This window comes from Meleagris gallopavo, chromosome 2 (genome assembly GCF_905368555.1).
Source record: "Meleagris gallopavo chromosome 2, MGAL_WU_HG_1.1, whole genome shotgun sequence".
In the NCBI taxonomy this organism is placed as follows: Eukaryota; Metazoa; Chordata; class Aves; order Galliformes; family Phasianidae; genus Meleagris; species Meleagris gallopavo.
This window is the reverse complement of record NC_139405.1, coordinates 66,881,618-66,903,544: the sequence shown is the minus strand read 5'-3', so window position 1 is coordinate 66,903,544 and position 21,927 is coordinate 66,881,618. Positions and strand designations below refer to the sequence as shown.

The window sequence follows — 21,927 nt, the reverse complement described above, 5'->3', positions numbered from 1 at the left end:
GAAATATTACTTTTTTTTTTCTTTTCTTTTCTTTTTCTTTTTTTTTTTGTGTGTTTCTGTTTAGCATTCTAATGCTAGTTCTGGTATCCGTGAACGATTTAAGATCTTGAATTGCTTGCCAATCTCGTATGTTTGATGTCAGAATGTGAACAGCCTCGTGGTGCTGCCTGGTCCCATGTGGTGCAAGGAGACAGCCAGACCAGTGCCCCAAAGCTCTCACCCCCATCCACTCAGTACACACGGCCGTAGGGCTCAGAGCTTCCTCACCCGCAGCCTCTCCTCGCTGCTCCTCTGCTGCGGGGAAAGAGCAAAAGCCAGGAAGCACTGATGGGGAGCCTGCACTGAAGCACAAGCTGAAGCACAGCCACTATTAGCTGCAAAGGGATCTCAGTTCCAAAGCAGGGTTAACTCTGTTCATTTCAGCGTTTGCAGCTAGGTGAGATGAAAGGGAAGCAGGAATGCCTATTATATTTCTATTAAATGAATCTGTTGGGACCTAATGTTCTTGATTAGCTTGCGAAAATGACTGCTCTACCATGAGTTTTTCTGTGTACCTAGAGTAAATAGAAAATGAATTGTAGTGTATGTAAAGGAGATTCATGCACTGTATTTGAAAATGGAGGTTGAGATGAATCGGTAGATCTCTCCCTCACCCTTCTTCTTGGCCTCACCTACATAAAATGTGTCATTTGGCTAAATGGAAATATTTGCAGAGAACCAGAACACAGGATTAGATTTTGAAATAAGCTGAAACAAACGATAGTGCTTTTGTCTTAATTATAATAGCCAAGAGAGGGATAGCAGAGGAACAAGCTGCATTCCCAAGGCACTGAAGCCTGTGCAAAAGGTGCTGACCAAATGCCAGCATTGATCCCCAGGTGGGACAGCCAGGGGAGCCAAGATGCTGAGCTGGGATAACCCAGCATGAGAACTGCCGCTAGACTGGTGCAATTTGTAGAGATGCCCACACTGCTGTCCCTTTGAGATGGGCTTGGCATCCACACTGGTGGACCACAGGCTCATGTACTGCCAGCATCCTGAGTGCGAAACCAGCCCCTGTGGAGTCATGACAATGTTTTCAGGACCACACGTAACATTCGGAAGAGTTGGCTGGTTCCCAGTGTAATTTCCTTAAACAAAAAGGGACTTGAACCTTTTGACCTGGGATTGCTTCCTCTTTAATCCCTTGCAAAGCTGCTGGTGGTTTCAGGGGCAGCAAGGTTACATGCTAAAGTGAGGAAAGTAGACAAACACAAAAAGAGATTCCCTATGGTAGTCCCAATTCCGTTGCCTATTAAGTGGAGGGGCTTCATAACAGCCATGCTTAATTACTGTGCCCTAGCTCAGACTGAGTGTGAGGAACCATCCCATGCCCCTGTGATGTCCCTGAAGTCAGGATGGCTTCTGAGTGTTGCTGAACTTCAGAACTAGGGTCATAAGACAGCACAATGGCGTGTATACAAAATAAGAAATATGTTGTTTTGACTGAAAATCTGCTTTATTTTTAGCGCAAGCTATGAAAGAACCAATTAACCTCCTTTGTACTGTTAAAATCAAGCGTTCTTTCGATGCCCTGTTAAATACTCCTTTATCAGTATCCATGTAAGTTATTGCATTATTGTATCACTTCTGTACCTGGCAAAAGCTCAAATCATCCAAGTTAGTCTTTCATATGCTTTTTTGGACAAGTTTCAGTTCTTGTTTAAGGAAGTAATAAAAGCAATTTGTCATAGTCATATTTTCCTATGCTATTGGAAACAAAATTGGCAGGGATGTAACCCATACTCAATTCGTCGATAGAAACAAAAAAAAGTAGACAAACAATGAATACCTCTGCTATCTTTCAAGATGCATTTTAGGAACTGATAGTGGATGTACAATGGTAGGACTAGGCTTAGGGGGAAGGAGGAACTGTGTCAATTTTTTGTTGAAGATGCTACATGTTTCACAGAGAGGTAGTGCTTTTTTCTTAATGTTTGACTCTTCTTTTTTTTTATTTTTTTAACAGTGATGTATTCAAATGTGCTTGAGAGTAAAATGAATGTCACAGAAACTGTCCAGTAAGACAGCATCTGTCTCCTGTGGCCAGTTGGAATTCCTGGGTTTGTGCTAGCAACTGTTTCCTTGGGAGGGATGAACCAAAAATATGAAAGAAAGGAGTGGGGACACCTGCTTCCACTAAAAAATATTTTCCTAGTGGTAAAAACTTACCCAGGCTCTAACAGTGCAAGTCAGGCACTGCCTGAGAAGGAGTGGATAGCTGAGATTCTTAAAGGAAAGAGAAACTGAAAGTAGTTTATGCTTTTAAGAATGAGGAAATCCTTGGAGTTTTCTTAGTGCAGTTGAGTGCTGCGGTAGCCTGTCAGGTGAGCTGGGAAGCCAAGGCTCCAAAGTGCTTTCTTTGCTGTAGGGTTCAGCTGCCGTTTTCGAGCCAGGCTTGCTGCACTGAGCGTGGGCTGCGGGCTGGGGAGATGCTTGTGCTGCGTGGCGCTGGCAGGCGGGTGCAGGGCTGGGCGCTGTGGGGCTGTGCATGGATGTTTGCCCGAGGGAGCTGTACTATACGGGCTGCATGCTAATAGCCTGGGTCACGGGCACCAGAGAGAGCTTAACTCCTGAGTACTTGGGGGGATTCGAAAGCATGTCAGCCTGCAGTACTGCGAGTCATGTGCTATCTTCACTGCTCACACCTCGGAGGAGGAGATGCTTTGGTTAGAGTGATGCAGCTCTGATGTGTGTTTTTTTATGAGAGACAGCTTGATAGGAAAAAGGAGGAGGAATGAGTTATAATTTGTGCAACATAACCCTCTGAGTGCTTACAGTGTACGTTAAGAAAAGCAGAGACAATTAAAGATTTTGATTGGCATAGAAAGCCATTATGCAGTTACAGGATTAGGTGAGGGCGATCATGTCCCGTGCTAAATCCAGATATGCTTTGTGTCATGTGCTGTGTTTTACAGCACAGAAAGCAAAGTGGATGAGAAGCTCCAGTCACTGAGGAGATAAATTTTTCCCTGTGAGCTTTTCAGCAGCTTTGTGGATCGTGTTTTCTTAAGATTAGTTACCCATGATAAATACTGAGAAGTGCATAATACAATTTTTTTTTTAAAGAGCCTGGCCAGCATGGTTTTTTGGCCAGCCACCCACCCTACTACCATAGGCACTGCCTCAGGATTTTAATTCCTTTTTCCGTGAGTGGCTGGAAGCTTTTCTTTCAGACACATCTCTTTGTTTCCACAAGGAAAAGGCAGAATTTAGTCCTCTGGAAGCTGATTGTAAAGGAGCAGTACAGTCCAGCGAATAGTGGATCTGGGCAGAGATGGGATTAGCTGCTGAGAAAGGGCAGGCTGGGATGAAAAGGCCACTGAAAAGCCTCCAGCCCTGGCCCTAGCCAGCTGAAATTCCTCAGCCATTGCCTAGAGAAAGGGGAAATCCATCTGGCACCTACCCAGGTTAGTCAGGGTAGGAAGAGCCATGCTTGGGTGCCTTTTAACAGAAGTGGTAAAGAAAAATCAACAGTTCATCCTTCCCCCCTCTGGGCTTCCCAGAATACCGAGTCAAGGTTTCAGACCAGTGTGCTGCTGTCTAAGTTCAGGAGGGTCTGATGAGTTAAGGAAATTAAATGACAGGTTGCTTTCCAGATCATTTGTTTATGGAGATGATCTCAATACCACCCACCACTCTGGGACTATATGTAAAGCAGGCCAAAAAAAAAAAAAAAAAAAAGCAACCAACAAAAATACAAATAAAACATGAAGAGCCTGAAAAAAAAATTCCTTTCCAGTCCCACATTCAGCTGTGATCCATGACTGTGCTGCAGTAAAGTCTTTCTCTTTGAAATCAAAAAGTCTGCTCCCAGCAATTCTGCTCCTGGAGGATAAATTTGTGACTCCAGTGTACAGTGATTTAGGAGATAGTCTTGGTGTTCGGAAGCTGTTACATAAATGACAAAAAATAAAACATGCTTGTTATCAGATTGAATACAAACTCACCCACAGCCATTGATCTATAATCACTAACAAATAAAGGGAGAGAAAGCTCTGAAAAGATATCTGACGCAAATACAAGTGAAGCACAGAATGCAAGCTGCTTAGATGTGAGCAGAAGGCTGTCATGGATGCAGAGGCAAGGCTGAGAGGAGCCAGAGCTGCAGAGGATGCTCCTTTCAGCTTCTGTCACACTGTTGCTGCAATGGGGAGCCAGGGTCAGGGAGCCTGGCACAGGGTGGCAACCAGGAAGGTGACAAGGGGGGAAGTCCTGACCTCAGAATTATACTTCTGGAAAGGGAATCACTTCAGTACTTACTAGACAGGCTTTAGAGGACACTGAGAATACTTGTGATTGAATAGGTCCTGTCTTGTATGTGCCTTGTAATCCTAGGCACATTAAACATAGGTATGTGTATCAGTGTACTCAGGTAGCCACAAGAATTTGGGTTTCAGAAAGCAAGGTTTGGGTTCTCTCTTTTTACAAGGTACCTGACCTATTTCCTATGCCCCAATATGGAGTAAAACAGCTATTGATTCAGTGCTGAAATGAACTGCCTGCTGGTACACTTGCAAATGCATACCCTTAAAAAAGGATCAAATCAGGGGGAAATTGCTTTGCTTATCCCCTCTTCTGCCTTTCCCCTTTTGTTGTCCACACTGCCTCCTTATTCCTAGCAAAGAGCAAAAGCAGAGGCTCTCCATGGAGTCCCTCTCCTTCCTTTTAGGTTCAAACCAAGAGAGGGAGAAGGAGAGCACCTTCTCAGCCTTCCCAAGGGCTGGGGAACTGAGGCTTTTTGGCCACCTCCAGCCTTCAGGGCACTACCCCGAGTTGGGTCTGAAGGAGATCCCACTGCCCTGGGGATGTAGCAGGAGAGAGCAGCCCAGAACTGGGGCACCTTGTGGTGGTAGTACCCACCCACCAGCCAAAACCTCCACACCAGAGCCGACTGCTGTTCTAGTGACACCTGTTTTTTTGCTGCCTCTTTCCTCTGGTACCAATTTTTTGTTGTTTACCAGTGGGTTTCATCAGCTTCTTGATCAGTTTGCGGCCGCAGCCCGGAGGCACCCCATAGCACACTGTCAGCTGTGCCAGCAGCCATCCGGGCATGTGGCTGGTGGGAATGCATGGCTGCCGATGGAGAGCCCAGCGTTGTCTTCAGGGGCTTTGGAGCAGGCCCAAAGAACTGTCAGAACTGCAGTTATGGCTCTGGAACAGAAATATCGAGCAAAGCAATTTTAGCAAAAATTGGTACTGGTGTTCTTGAAAACTCAGTAATCTTTGCCACATGAAATTCAGCCTTTTCTGTGACTGAAATAACAGTGGAGCTTAGGTCATATCGTGGTCTGATCGTCTGTAACATTTCAGTTTCAAGAGCTAAATTGTTCATGAGTTAGAGCAGAATATTTTCTAAAAAGAACCTGCCCCAGACCCTACCAAACACCATCAAAACAGAACAACTTGCATTCTGCTTCTTTTCAAGCAAAGGAGACATCCCAGGCAAAATCAGCAATGATTTTTCATGGTCCTGAATTGCTTCCAGGCCAGGTATGCCATGTGTGTGCTGCATCCCTCTTGCCCTGCTCCTGGTTATCTATTTTTCTGCTCCACAGTGGAAAGGATGGTGGTGGCTCTTGTTACAGTTTACTTATGGGATTTGTGTTGGGAAGAAGTGCTTCTCTGGGGCCTGAAGAAGTTTCCTGCACCTTCCCCATCCTGCCCCATGTGCTTCCAGCCTCCTCCATGTCAGTGGCAGTCCTGTGCCTTGCCTGCCCTGGGACCTGGGGGAGGCTGCTGTTCTCCTTGACTCACAGCATTTTTAGGGCTCTGCCGACGTCTGATCCAAATCCCCATGAAATCAGTAGGATCCCTTCCATTAACTTGCTGTGAGCTCTGGATCCCACCCTGTATTCCACAGGCAAGGAAAGACAAACAACTGCCCAGAATCTCCTTCCCCCTCTCTGACCAGAAAGTGCTGTAGGCCTGCTAACAGATAACTGGAAGCATGGCAAACACAGGTTTTTTATAACATTGAATGTGAAGGCTGTGATTCGAGATGGAACCTGCAGAAAATACTGCCATGCCAGACTGAATAGTCACACTTGAGGGAGCAGCTTTGGAAATAAGACCCATGTCTCATTTTTTGGATGCACAGGACTGCTGAGGGTGGCCACCATCCACAGTTTGAGTGGGATGAGGGCCTACTCAGTGGTGGTACAGAGTGGGATTAAGCCATGTGATAGGCAGGTGCTTTCCCCAGGAATTTCCACTCAGCGTTTTTATGGGGCTGGTGGGGTGACAGAAGGTGTTAGGACCTCTGGTCTGCATACCAGCCCCATCCCCTCACCAGCAGAGCTCTCCTCAGTGCTCCAGTTATAGCCATCAACTTAGCCTGGGGTTTCTGGTTGGGCATTTTCCTTCATATCAATACAGGAGTATTATTTTAGGATGTGACACTTGACACTTTGCTTTCCTTTCCTCAGAAGGAGGCAGTTTTCTAGTTTTCGACATTATTATTATTTCAAAAGGGAAGCAAAATGCATTTGTTAAAAAGAAAAATAATTAAAATCCCATTACAGCCCCAGTTCTGTTGTCTTCCCAGAACCAGCATTAAGGTTTTTATTAATAAATGTGCAATTATTGGTGATCTCTGAATAATTTGTCCTACTTTAATTTCTCCTCACTACACTGCTGTGCTGTATTCCTCTATTTTTACTCTTTGTTTTCCTCATTTCATGTGTTTACTGAACTTATAATTTTCGTATTATCGTAGAATCAAAGAATCCTTAGAGTTGGAAGAAATCTTTAAAGGTCATCTAGACTGACTTCCCTGCAATGAATAGGGATACCATAGTTGGTCAGGTTGCCCAGGGTCCCACCCAGCCTGGTCTTGAAAGTCTCTAGGGATGGGGCATTCACCACACCTCTGGGCAACCTGTTCCAGTGCCTCACCGCCCTCACTGTAAAAGGCTTTTTCCTTATACCCAACCTAAATCTCTTGGAGCTTGAAGCCATTTCCTCTTGTTCTATCATCACAGACCCTGCCAAAGAGTCTGTCCCCTTCTTTCCTGTAGCTCCCCTTTAGAATATATTAAACATGTTCTCATTGACAAATGGCTTTTCCAAAAATGATCTCAAAGAAATACCAATCTTTTCATTGGCTGGGAGTTTAAACAATTAAGTTAGCAAACTGTTAGCTGAAAATTGATTTTAGAAGGATGTTTTTTAATGATAATTTCAGTATATCTTAAAGTAAAAATGCCTAGAAAAAAAGAAGTTATCTCCCCCAACCTCTATAAAACTTGAAAAAACAGGTTTGTATCCATTGGAAGGATTGTGAGTTGTGGCTTTGCTTTATGAAACTGGCATTCATAACCAATTTAAATAAAATTCAGACAGTTTTTGTAGAAAGGTTAAAGTATGAAGATATGCCTTGTTCCAAAGAAAGTTAAGTTGAATTGGAAATAAAATTTCCAAAGCTGTTTCAGAGCTATAAATATTTACAGAAGGTATTTGCAGAGGAATCAGAGGACTTAGTGGGGCATGAAGGAGATGTCATGGGGCACCCTGGGAGCCACAGGTGCCTTTGTACCTGGAGCACCAGGGCCAGGCCCCAGAATATCTCCTGGCTCCCAGGACCTGCCATGCCTTTACCTCAGCTCTCACTCATGCAGCGTCAATGAAAATGAGCTTTGTCGTGTCTGAGCAAGTGCTATGTGGGCCGGCGTGAGCTCTGTCATTCTGCAGTTGGCTCCTGCCTTGTATTGCTGAACATACTGCCCTCCCCATTAAAAAGGAAGAGGGTTTGAGGGGATACGGCTTTGGCATCCCTTCAAGTAAAAAGAGTCAACATAAGAAAGCAGGGGTTTGAAAATCAGGAGTTGACGGTCTGTTTATTTCTCAGAATTAAGGTCCATCCCATGACAAGGCCCTCTCTTTGGGAACCACTGGGACTGTGCAGGGATGATGCCCAAGCAGGGCAGGTTAACTTCACACAGCTGTGCTCTGAGGGCACCCCAGAGAGCAAGTGGATGCCATTTCTACAAAGTATAAATCCTGCATTTTATTATAAAAGTTAGTACCAATAATTACTTAAAATTTAATGAATTTCACTTCTCACTTAATTGCTTTTGAGTAGTTCACTTAACTTATTAAAAAGAAGCAAGGACATATTCATTTAATGAGCAGCAGAAGCCTTGGCCTAGCATCTGCCTACATTCTCTTCTCAATTAATCAATTATAGTCCAATGGTGTGTAATTACACATTAAGAAAGTTATTGGATATCTCAGCATGGCTGTCCCAGGGGGCTCATGAATACACTAATGTAACACACCTGTAATGACCTGTTCTCAGATCTGCAAATTGCTCCCATTTCTCTCTCTCTCACGTTGCTAAATGAAGATGAGAGCAATTACCATTAACTTTTTGAGTCACATCTAGTCAATGAGAGAGAAAAAAGAGCCCTACCAGCATTCATAATAAATCTGCCTTTTGTTGCTGAGCGTTGCAGCAGCACCAGACATTGAGCTGTAGGGCAGTCGGTGTGCCTGGAGACTGCACACCACTCTGGGAGTACTGCAGCAGTCAGGACTGAGCACGCTTGTGTAGGTGAAAGGAACAGGCAGACCATGTCTGATTGTACCCAAGTGTAATTCGCCAGGAGTGCTTCAAGTTAGGCCAAACTCCAGAGCTGATCCCTGTGCAACGGCTCTCAGTCTGTGCATAGCAACTAAGCCATGTTGCTGTTGTGTGGCGTTTTTCTTTTTTTTTCTGAAAACTCAAAAGAACAAAATTTACTATGTAGTGGCACAAAGGATTTGGTTGTGTGAGGGGATACAGTTGCCAATGCTCTCTTATTAATGCATAACAAATGGAACCAAGGAGAGGCTCTTAATCTGCATAATGAAGTCTGACAGATTCTAAATTGGTGATTCAGTCAGCTGAAGGGCCCAAAAATGCTGTGTGGAAGTGAGCATTTGATGGCTCCATAAGTCAAACAAGCGATGATATCTGTCAAGGTTTTTATAAATGTTGTCTTGCACAGTGTGATTTTGATGTGCTGCTGTCACTGTCTTTGGGAAGAAGTGTCTGTTTCCCCACATGAAGCATTCTTGTTGCTTTCATTTGTAGACTCAGGTGGGTGTACAGGCAGATTAACACCCAGCAATACCCTGAGCACAGCTGTTCCTTACAAGGAGGCTTCATTTTGCTTGTAGCAATCTGTACAATTTCATTGCTGTACCCTGACACCAAACTAGCATTAGCAACTTGAGTGAAACCTTCATTGTGACTGGACATTGCTTCTCTTTGTGAGGATGGCCCTTGTGTTTGGCAGGGTGATGCTCTTGGTAGATTCAGGGGGTCACACATTGCTCATAGAGTCAGTGGTTGGGCTAGATGATCTTAGTGGTCTTTTCCAACATTATTGATTCTGTGACTCTATGATTAGTTGCGCTATAGCAGTGACAGTGGGTATTTCACTCTGGTTTCCACCTGTGTCTCATGTCTTCCCAGTTCCACAGCACCCTCAGCTTAGTACATGGTTTGGTTCATGTTCCTACTGCAGCACCTCAGGGCTGAGCTCTGTTCAGGATCTGCTGATAATTAATGAAGGAAAGCAAGCACAATTTACTCAAAATAATTAGGTACAGATATAGGATTGGTTAAATCACTTCTAGAGGTGCTGTACCTGTCCATTAAGTAGATACATGTTCCATACGACATCCACATTTTTGGCAGCTGTAATCATGAGATCAGCAGCATATTTTTGCATCTGTACTCCTTCGAGTTTGCACATAGAGCCATTCAACTCAAGCAGAAGTACTACTGGTACAGCTAGCTATCTGCTAACTTGATGTCTAGGTGTCTGGTCTTCAGCTTTGAAATGAGGATTCTGTTATTTAATTACTTTTGCATGCAATTTGAGATTGAGATTAAAATGTTGGAAGTGCGAAACGATATCTATTATTTAAAGTTGTGTGATACTCCAAATAGCTGACAACGGCACCCTTGGTATTTGCAAAGTGCGGTTCATTTATTATGAATTGTTATCTGACACAGTAGTGGAGAGCAGGTTCCCAGCTTTACCTTCAGGCATTTAAAAACCATCCGGCTGCTCAGGCAATGAAGCAAGCTCTGCTGGAGTGATCCATGAGGATCCCACAAAGTGGTCAAACTGTGCACATGTGCATTGTTCTCAAATCCTGCTCAATGCACAGTTTTGTTTATGCTGGGCACCAAAATTAAATTCTGTGCTTATTTGTTTATTTTTAGTCTGTGCTTGAATAATCAATTAAATATGCTTTAAACAGAGAAAGTAATGCAGTTATATCACAGAGCTCCAATATGCAGTACAGTATACTTTTGCACAGGCCAGCTAAATAGGGGACCTAAAAAAGCTGTCAGTTGATTCTTTGGTTGTGTAGACTTTGTGTGTCTGATGGGGAGGAGGATGGTTATTTCATTCAGCAGCAAAAACGTGTTTCTAGCTGTATTCCCTGCAAGAGGCTGTAACTCTTTCCATGTCACTTCCCTAATTGAGCAATAAACTCAGGATTGTACTAATACTTTTTATTATGAGGAATCAACGTGCTTCTTCTAGACAGGCAGAAAAATAATTGACCACCTGTGCCCAGTCCTGAATGAACATTACCGCACTGAAATAAATGTCTCTTTGCTCAAGATGGGAAACTGTCATTTTCTAAGAGATTTCTTTCCTTCATTCCACCACAGAGGTGTAACAGCATGTGATGTGTTCCTGGCGTGCCTTTCTGCTGCTGGAATGATGTAAAGGAGTCTCCAGCTGGGGAGAATCTGGCCCAGAGATGGGTTTTTGTAGTACTGGGAGGTGGTGACAGGACTTTGGGCTGGTGGATCTTATTGCGGCTTGCCTAGCACATGTTGTAAGGAGCGAAGAATGCTAGAAACTAAAATAATAGCAAATAGACTGAGTATGGAGAAAAGGTAAATGCCTCCCCTATCAGTTATTTTTCACCTTCTACTGATAAATCTCTGGGGCTCCTTCTTGTCTCCATCTCCAGATGTGGGTCCCAGATGTGCGTGACAGCAACATGGCCCAGCTGGAAGTTTGCTGCTGGGCAGTGCCCCTGGGAGCAGCCTCCCTCACAGCAGGTGCACGCACATTGTAGCAGGCACAGGAGTTGTGCAGGGCCTGGAAAAAATCTCCAGCTTTCTCGTACGCATGCCTCGGTCCTTGCTTTCCGAGATATTGCAGGAGACTGCGCTGAGCAAATGCTTTTGTCCCCACGGGGTTTGCACAGCGTATTGCCATCAGACACTGAGCTGTTGTCCTCATCCAGCGTGCCGAGTTCATTTAATGAGGGCTACACAGCTGATAGGATTGCGCAGGCCAGCAGTCCCACTTTTTGGCTCTCTTTCCTGCAGCCACAAAGCAGGGCTGAAAGCTGAGGTCTGGGTGAGTGCCAGCTGTCCAGAGGTCAAACCAGATTAGCTGTGGTCACTGAAGGGAGATAACCAGAGGGCCTGGCTGCCCACACAGCCCCTGAGCAAAGCTAGATATTTGTCTGCCTTTGTTATGAAAATCCATCCCAACCACCCAGCCAAAATTCCAGCTGCCCAAAGTAACCGTGATCCCTGCTGGTGGCCTGTCTTTATTCTCTGGACTGCTCCCCTCTGCTGGGGTGCCAGGGCACTTGTACCACAGCAGGAGCATTGTGGAGATGTCACATCCCTGGAGGCAAAGACCCCACATGCATCAAAATCCAGCCCCGGTGATCCTCTTTGCAGTGGGGATGGGACCTGCTATGCTGTCTGGTGAGATGCAGAGGGCTTTGCTGATCCTCCAGGCACCTGTGTGGCTCTGTCTCAGAGGAGAGACTTGGAGGGCATCAGCATCATGGCTCTTGGAGGGAGACAGCAGTGTTTGGGGTTCCTGTGATATATTTTCCTGCTGCTGCTGTGGGATTAGCTCCTTCTCATAGCTCCAAACACAGCATTGTTGTGAGCTCTGGAAGGAGCCTGGCTCAAGGCAGGTCAGCCAGTGTTTGGGATGGGTGAGGAGCGAGATGGGGAGAGAAGGAGAGAGGAAAGGACTTTAGTGAGAGCAGGAAAGTGAATACAGGTCACTGCAACACCACACAAGCTGTGTGTGTGATGCCTCCTGACACAGGGCACCCAGAAGCATGGGGAAACCATAATGGGTAGAGATGGCATGGGGAAATGAACATCTTCTGCAGATGTGACATCCAAAAAGCTCCCCAGCCAATGCAACTATTTTTAGCAAAAGTGCAAACAGTGATAGATGCCGTGGGGCTTCTGTTGCTAAAATCTGGCTATAAGCAACATATTCATATTTAAACAAGTCAGCTTTGCACGTTGAAATGAGCAAACACCGCCTCTGCTTGCTTGTTTGTTGTATAGAAGCCATCAGCATCGCTCCTTGTCCCTTCCCATCAGTGGGGATGTGGAGCGCTGTGATGGATGAGCTGTTGATCTAGCTTGTCTGCAAGGCTACTGCATGTTTATTTCTTGCACGGCATCTATTGTGCAATGCTAGAAATAGGGATGTGGGCCTGCCCTTGCAAAAGTAACATCTTGCACACAAAACAGTGCCGTGCCGCTAAGCTCTCTTGGCACAGTTTGTACAGCCAAGCACATCCACTGTGAAACCCAACCCTGAGATGCACATGAATAAATTCACACAAAGTCAAGAGAGCTGTGAGCAGCAGAGGCCTTTGAATGCAGGGGGCAAAGCAGCAAGGAGGGAGCTCCTGTAACTTCTCTTCTGCTTACTGTGGGCCTGTATCACCTCTGGGGAAAGGCCCCTGCCTTACACAGGCATTATTTCTAGCCAATTATCCTATTTAGGTATCTCATGTATATTTAGGTCTTGAAAAGGTCAACAGCAGATCACAGCCGAGCAGGCCTTTTTGAAGCTATAGGACTGGAAGCTTTGCTTCTAGCATCATTAGGAAATAATTGCTTGTGAATGTCCAGGGATTCAAATCTGCATGCGGGAGCTCTGGAAAGGAGGGCAGGAAGGTTTAATATATTTTTGAAACAGCTGCTGCTAGTGTTGCACCTGAGCAGTGCTGAGCAGCCCTAGCAGGGCACAGCCACTGCCTCTCCCTGCCTTAGGCCCTGGAGCCCTGGAGCCCAGCAGCTTGCCTCTGCGCTCATCCCATTAGGACTGTCCCCAGCGTGAGCATACTTCTCCGTACAGAATTCATCAGAATTCATTTTCTTTTTTTGTTTGTTTGTTTTCTGCTCCTTGCAACCTTTTCCTTAGCTTTCTCTTCTGTCTTCCTTCCTTGCAAGTTTACTTTCCCTCAGTTTAATTATTCTCTTCCATGGGTACAAGGCAACTTGTGTCACATATTTTTGGTACATCCAGTTCCTGTGTTCTCCATCTCCTCAGTTCTGTGGTTGTAGAAAACCCCTTTCCTAAATGCCCAGATGTTACTAAAAGGCGTTCTTAACATCAAAGAAAGACCAGGCTGCCGAGCAACTTGATGTCTCGCTATATCATGGAATCATAAAATGGTTTGGATGGGAAGGGACTTAAAGCCCACCCAGTTCCAACCCCTGCTTTGGACAGGGCTGCTGCCCCCCAGCTCAGTCTGCCTAGGGCCCCATCCAGTCTGGCCTTGAGTGCCTCTAGGGATGGGGCACCCATAACTTCTCTGGACAGCCTGTGCTGGTGCTCCACCACCTCTGAGTAAAGAATTTCTTCTTAACATCTAACCTTCAGCCTGTGAGGCTTGTGACTCTGGACACGAACCATGAGTTCCATGTGAGGAAGATGGCCTTGATGTGTGGTGTTAGACCAGCACCTAGTGAGACAGCTGCTCACCTCTAGGCTCTACTGCAGCTACTCCCTGTCACCACAGTCAAGTTGCCTCATCTCTCTTTGTCTCTGTTCCCTGTTCATAAAATGGACATCATTGCATTTCTATATAGGAGACAGATACCTCTGGTTTGCTTTGCCTTTCATCCCTCTGCCCACACTGCTGGCATGTAGGATAAGATGCCATCAGATCAGAACCATAGAATCATTAAGGTTGGGAAAAACCACTAAGACCATCTAGTCCAACCGTCAATAGCCGTGCTCAGGGCCAAGTCTGCATTGGGTGCAAAGTAAAGCATCTGTAAGGCTATGGTGTTGCCAAGTCGTGCTAATATACTTCATGTTTCAGATACCTACTTCTGAACAGTAATGTCATTTAATTATTGTAGTGCTGCAAATTAGGTTGCCCACACACAAATTCAATATAGCTTTAATTATTATATGTCGAGTGCCAATTAAGTGCACACCAAAACCGAGTGGCATGGTTTTGGTTTGTCATCTGATTTGTTATGGTTCACCTCCCTCACCTCAGCCAGCACTGCCTGAGTCAGGGGCACAGAAAGCAGCCCATGTGCGTACAGCTTCCTCCTAAACCTGCACTTCACAGAAAAGTAGCAGCTGACATAAAACCTTTTTTCTTGAGGTCCAGCTGAGAGCTAGTTTTGAGGCATGCCCTCCATCTCAGGTGAAGAATGCAGAGAAGGTACGGCTTAGGTAGGCAGGCAGTCATCTCCAGAAAAGGCACTGAATGCAGTAACATTCACACACACACATCAAAAATTTGCAGCAAAAATCCTAATTTTACAGGGAAGAAAAACCAGCCTGCAGCCAGCTTAAATGTGTTGGTCAAGTCAGCTGGGCAGATCTGCAGGCTTGGGTTTCAGCAACCGGGAGCACATTGTCTTCCTCCCCAATAATTAATGGGGTTTTCAATTTGTAGATATCTCCTAGCACTGCGTTTTCGAGCCCTAGTCAGTGAGCTCTGCCCGGCAGGATGGCGGCACGGTGCCAATGGAGCATCCTGCCTCGCTGCGCTCACGTACACTGTGAGCTCCTTTGCCCTCCTGCTCCCTCAGCCTGGAAGGAGCCCTTCTTTGAGCACCATGCACCGCTCTCCATGCAGGCAGCTCATTATCCCGGGCATTTCAGGACTAATTTATAGGACATGTGGTTAATTTGCATAAGCCACCCTGTACACAGAAGATGTCTCCACAGTAAAGTAATATGCCAGAATCTGGATTTATGTGAAAACATGAATGCTGGGCGGGGGGAGAGCTTTTAGAAGCTGTCATTAGCAGCAATCTCTAACCCATACCTCTGATAAAAGTCACAGAATGCTGCCTCTCTACCTACTGCATGTGAAGCTCCCATATAATTTTTTGCTTTGAATCTTGCTCTTCTTTTTTATTAAGTAAGATGGGTTTTGATCCTTAAAACGGCGTTGAAACATGAATACCGTGATCTGCTGGCTTTGTCTAAAAGGGAAGCAAAATCCCCAAACTGGCTTCGTGCAGAATGCCGCGGGCTCGGCTATGGCGGCGAGGAGCCTGCTGCATCCGCTGCTCTGATTGTTTCCTCCACACCAGCAGCAGTGGGGCCATCAGCCTTGAAGCAGCTGACATCTGAGGCACGGGCTCTTCCTGTGCTTTGAGTTAGTTAGCCCTTGATCCCGTGCCTGCTTTGCGCTGGGGGCTGACCTTCTTGCACAGCTCTGCTCCCGCTCTGCCGCTCGGGAAGGCTGAGCTGCTGTCTGCAGGACTCCGAATTAGAGCTGCACGGGTCAGAGGAGCAGACAGGAGAGTCGTCATTAGGAGAGCTGATGGTTGTCCTTGATGGATGCGATATTGCTTTTTTTGGTAACAATTACAAAATAAGAGCATTGCAAGAAGTGCTTTAAGCGTCCTGCTCCCCTGCAAGGTGTCAATGTAGAATTATCACAGAGCAAAATGGTTACTGTCTTTCTTTCCATGATTTCTGCCACCAGATCGCTTCACCTACAGGTACAGATGTTTTGTCTGCCTTCATGGCAGAGAGCACCCAGGTATTTGAAAGTCAAGCTGATTTCTTTCTTTTATCCCTAATACGTCTTCTGCCATTATGAGGCCTCTGAAGAACGCATTAAGTCTGTATTTACCCCTGTGCAATCTAATTAACTTCCAGAATAGCCGTGCAGGTGTAACTGAGATCTCAGTTTGAAGGCAGCTTTGCTCCATTTATTGTAATTGAAGGAACTGTTTGGCCGGCAGCATTTCTGTTACTTGTAATGCTGTTTCAAGCGGAAATAACTTAGTTGGACTTTCATACAGAATCTGCAGGAATGCCAGCTAGAATTGCATAAGTGAATGCATAAATATCTGCTTACTCGTAAATAGGAGCTAACTTGATCTGCAAATCACATTCCCACAAACATGCAGTCCCGATGCCAACGCTACAGATTGGTTTCCCGGGGCAGAGCTATGGTTTCAAGAGTGTGTTTCAGTGCTTCATTGTTTCAAAGGTCTGAGCAGCAGTGGCTGCTTTCTTGGGTGTAATTCCCATTGGTGGAACCTGTTGGGTGTATAATGGTTTTGGGAAAATAACATGTTGTAGGAAGAGAAGTGCTCTAGGTAAATATGTTGGGTTTTTTTTTTTCACTCTTCTAGGTTCTCTTACTCTATCTGTTTTTCTAGCTTTTGAGATTAGCATTTTCAATCACAGCAATCTGTAAATTTTTTATAGAGTTGGACTAGAGGTTACATGGAAATGATTGCGCTAGACTGAACATAATGGCTGTGCTCAATTGGAAAAATACATTTCTCTCTCTCTTTTCAAATTTGTGTATTCTATTCAAACTTGAATCACTTTTTGCTATTCTAAGATGTTTGTTAGAAGCATATTTTTTCTTCTGGGGATTTACATCCTCTCTTAATGTTTTGATTGCTTTTGAATAATTTGATCGAAAACCCTTTATATGTGTGTCTGCAATGTACAGCGTCTAGATGAATTGGATTTTGACTGATCCCACATAGCTGAAGCCACTGAAACAAGAAACATTTGCAGTGCTGTCAGACGGGAATATCTCCCTTCTGCAACTTGACTCAAATTTGTTATGTGTATAGCGCCATGAAGCTCAATAGATGTAAATACAGATTAATTATTTAAAAAGTAATAGGAAGGAATGAGCTTCCAAACATGTAGTGCTTAATTATTTAAAACCTATAATGGAATTTCAACCCTCACGCATCCCTCAGATCTCTCGTGGTGCTTGGATGAGTGCCTGAGGTTAACTGGCATGTCCCCACCTCCCAGTCCTCTTCCTCCCTATGTCACAGGGTGATAGATGTGCAGGGTAGATGTGAAGAGCAGTCATTATTGTCAGTCATGTCTACTAGTAAATATGCAGTGCTTAATTCTGTCTTCCTTTCCCCCATTACTATCCTGCAACGAGGATTTCCTATAACAAATCGTAAAGCCTGAGTTTGAGCAAATCCCCTCGTGATTGCTGATCCCAGAGAATAAAAAGAGCCCCGAAGTAATGCTGTGCTTTGTTCATGTGATGGCTGTGGCTTGAGAACCACTGTACGTGATTGTAATGGATGCTGTAAGCACATGTAGGAAAAACTGATCCCCACTTCAGAAATCTCATGCTCTACATAGTCAAGCCAAATAAGGGGAAGCCTTCTCCCTGTATGAAGAGGAGGATTAAGAATACAGAATGAAAATTAGGAGTATACAAGCCTCCTAACTTGAGGAACTCCTTGACCCCAGTCTTCCTTCTCTGTAACTGATGGAGAAAGGGTCTGCTGGGATCAATTCGGAGCCTCCAAGTCAGGTTGCTGCCAGGATCCATTTCCCCAGAGTTGCCTACAGTCTGCCCTGGAGCTGGAAGCAGTAAATGTCTAAAACCGGGCTGTCTGCATTATTTCACTCCTTATCCTTCCTCTTGTCCAAAGTTACTTGAAGTTTTTGTGTGTGGGGAATGACTTGATGCCAACTGGTAAGTCCTGTCTCAGCCCCAAACTACTTACCCTCCTTCTTTTATTGCAGTACCACACTGATGGAGGAACATTCAACCCAGAGTGGTTGTTAAAATAGACATGAAGAAAAGTCCTTAAAATAAAAGCAAATGTTTTGGTTGCATTGAACACACACAGAAGGAGGCTGTGTATGCAGTGGCCACTGCTCTCCATTGGGCAACCAGGTTTCAGCTAGTTTGATGAGCGGCATTTCCAGTGCTGTGCTGTCTAAGGAAGCCTCAGCTGCTGTCTAGGAGTTGCATGGAAACACCTGCAGAAGGAAAGGGGCTGTAGAAAGCTAGATGGACTCGGTCCTTCTTGAGGAGGAGTCTAAAGGGCATAGCACTTTTGAGAACCTAGCATGCAGTACATGAGTAGGGTGAGAGTTTAAATACATTGACTACTTCTGTGCTGTGCAATGAGAGAATCATCTGCATGATCTTGTGAGTGTGAACGTGTTTTCCACGATGTGTTTATGGGATAAAATCTCAGCAGTCACAGAGTGCATCATACACAGAAGCAAGGAGTGTGTGCCATCTACAGTAACACAGCGTGTTCTTAGCAGGGTCCCTGTCATTGTGTTCTTTATCGGATAGTGTGTCTGATGCCTTGTGCTGCAGCATACCCTCCTTGGTGAGAAATAATTACTTTGTGCCAAATTCAGCTCTCAGCTACATGGTTCAAACTGAAAAAAACAACACTGGCTTCAGTGGAGTTATCCCAGATTCATCCCGGGTTGCTAAGAATAGATGTGATTTATGTAATAGCTGGGTGTCAGGTACGCTCCACTAAACAGAGGGATAAACAAAGTGTATTCTATCTTTTCATCTGAGTAGAAAAGACCTAGTGGGACTTTTTTTCCCCACACATTACCCTACTTAGAAAAAAGTAGGTACAAATGACCAAGGAAGAAGGGGCATTTGCCATTGCCCAAACACCAGCAAATGCTTCAGGCCTGACAACAGCATGGCAGGAGGCAGCTCCATCAGCCTGGGCCAGCAGCAAGCTGGGAGTGCCCCTTGCAGGAGGCCCAATTTCATGGCAGGAATGTTCTCGGTAAAACAAAGGGGGCATTAGCAGAACACAGGGAAATTTTCATTTTCTCTGTATGTTTGGCTCTGGGCTGCAGTTTCAGAATTTCATCACTCCTTGTTTATTATTTTTAGGACTAAAATCCTGGAAAACAGTGGCTTAAGCTATCTAGTGGCCATAGTAAATCCTTCCTACCAGCAACAGGTGTGGTTTTTTTTCTTTTCATTTCTTCCTCTCCTCTCCTCTCCTCTCCTCTCCTCTCCTCTCCTCTCCTCTCCTCTCCTCTCCTCTCCTCTCCTCTCCTCTCCTCTCCTCTCCTCTCCTCTCCTCTCCTCTCCTCTCCTCTCCTCTCCTCTCCTCTCCTCTCCTCTCCTCTCCTCTCCTCTCCTCTCCTCTCCTCTCCTCACATCTCGTCTCTTCCCCACTAAGTGCAGGACATGCAGCAGACTGTTGCTTTCCCCACTTTTCTTCCCCTAGCCCTAATTTCTGTCTCACTTGCTCCATGTGGAAGTTCCCAGGAGTGAATCTAACAGCAGCTCAGAGAAATCCTCTCTCAGTCAGTAACATTGTGCTAATACCGGCAGGAACAGGAGCTTGGACTGCACCCTGGTTTTCAATCAGGATCGGTACCTCAGACCAGGAGGAATGGGAGGGACACAGAATGCATCCTCTGGGTTAGGCAGAGTAATTTCCTTTTCTTGACTTTGTCTTCTCCCACCCCCAGCTCTAGAGGAAATGGGAAAATGTTCTACTCTCCTGCACAATCTGCGAGAGATGGGGCACATCTTGGTCTTGCCCTGAAACCAATGTGACAAACTTTTCCTCAATCCAAGCAGATATTGCATCTGTCCCAGGACTGTTCTGATGAGATGTGGTTTTCAGAGAGAGGGCTGCTTTTATACGGGACACATTGTGGTGTGTACCATTACCAGTGCAAAACCAGTAATTCTCAGAGTGTGAAATCGCAAGCAGTCAAATTAGGAGCAGTTTTGACTCCCTTCAAAGCCCTGCTGACTGAAATCCAGCAAAGGTCCTCTCAGAAAGTTTTGATCTTTTTTTTTTTACCTGTTTTTATTAACACTCACGTCAATCTTTCCCTAATCAAATCAATCTTTCCCTAACATTACTTTTCCAAGTAAGCAGCTCATGTAGTCTAAGCAGCTGATGTAGTCTCTCAAGGATTTTATATGTTTGGGAAAGGTGGAGAAATTTGTATATGAGTCTGCCCCAGGTAGGAGCTGAGATTCAGCCAGCCCTACTGTAGTCCTCTGTGACCATGGTGATGTGGGTTCTATAGCTCATGGCACAAGGGCTCCTAGTCTAGAAATGTTATTGCATGATACAGATTAACATGTAATAATGAAGTCTGAAGATCCCTGACCTAGATAGATAGGTGGAAAAAATATATATGTGTAGTCCGTGTATGCATATATATATATATATGCATATATATATAGTCCAAAGCACCCAGAGATTTTATTCATAAGCCTCTGCCTTATACAAGCATAAATCAGAAGAAACCACATGCAAATCTATGAGAGTTATTCCACTGTAAAATGCCATAGGTGAGAGGAGGAATTGGACTTAGAACTCTTCATTATAGGTAAATAAAGATTTCCCGGAGCTTCAGATTGCATTCCTGCTTGCTATTCTATGGGCTAATGATATTTCAAATCTGGATTACAGTAATATTTTCTAGACCCAGTAATATTACATTTAAGTCTGAGTGATTTAATGGGTGTTCGCTGGTGATTTTGGTCCAGGTGAAGTGGTACTCGCCTCCAGCAATGCCTTAGGCTAAAAGCATCATGTGTTAGAAAAAAACATTAACCTGCCCCTCAAACCTCCTCATTATTACATTTATAGTCCTGTCAACTGTCTTATGAGCCACTGGAAACATAATGGAAGGGGGTTTATTGTTATTTTTATATTCTCTTGAATATTAAAAAGAAAATATATTGGAGAAAAAATCCATATAAGATATTACTAGATATAAATTCTAGACAGATGAGCCACATGGGTTATTTTCCATCTCACAATGTTACTTTGCTATATGACCAGAATAAAGTTTTGGTCAGAAAAATAGGGTGAATATGTTTATTCAGGTACTGAACAAGAAAGTGAATTAATTAGAGAATATAATTCTTCATCTGGCTTCTTAAGTTATCTGCAGATGTGGGAGAATGAGGGTTAAGGTTTTGGTTACTCAGTTATAAGGAAGTTATTAAGGGTTATAAGGGAGATGCTATTGGAGGTTAATAAAGTGCCCCCTTCCTCTTTTCCTTTTAAGTTTTCCTGCTCTTAGTGCATCTGTAATTCTCAAAACAATTTGAGGTAACCATTTACAGTGTTAATGGCTCTTAATTCCTCTCTTTTTGTGGTTGCTGGGGCTCCATGCAGGCAGTGCTGGAAAGCGTGCAGACTGCTACTTCCTCATTTTGCACCAGTTGATAGCTGGCCTTCAGAAGAAACCTTCTGCACTGGCGTTCATTTCTGGTCCTGTCCTGCAGCCCCTGGGTGGGAATGCAGAACTCTGGGGCAAGAGCACTCCTCTCTCCCCCAGACTGCCACTGATGGTGGTTCTCAGCCCCAGTACCTTGGGTCCCCACAGCTCAGGTGCCCCAGGGATGGAGAAGCTGCCCTGCTGCCTCCTGTAGATCAGCACCTGTGAATGGAAACTATGCAAAATGTTCTCCAAGGATGCAGAGACGAATGTCCTAAAGAGGAAAGAAGTGCATTTCCATTTTTTGAGGGAGAAGGGGGGAGATTTCCTTATGTGACCTTCCCCTGATGCTCCAGAGAGGTGGCAGGCATGGGACGCTGTGATGAAGTACTTACAGCCCCTCAAGTGTTTTTGCAGCTGCTAGCTTTGTTTTCTTTTTTTTTTTTTGGTTTCCTGAGTATTCAGAGCCTACAGTCCCTGTCATCTTCTGAAGATATTTGCAGTGCTTCTCACTGCTGCAGGGCTTGAGCAGCAGCAGGTCTGAAGAAGTACTTTAGTGTCACCTTTAGAAGGAAGCAGAGTTCTCACTGTGGCACTAACGGCTTAAGGATGGCAAAAGGGAAAACCACCAGTCTGGAGAAAGGCA

General features: G+C 44.8%; 1 protein-coding gene across 2 annotated transcripts in view; it reads left to right on the top strand.

The window, feature by feature from the left end:
• Nucleotides 1-21,927, top strand: part of SOBP (sine oculis binding protein homolog) — a 108,441-nt gene that overhangs the window by 62,984 nt on the left and 23,530 nt on the right. The gene's annotated exons all lie outside the window — the stretch shown is intronic.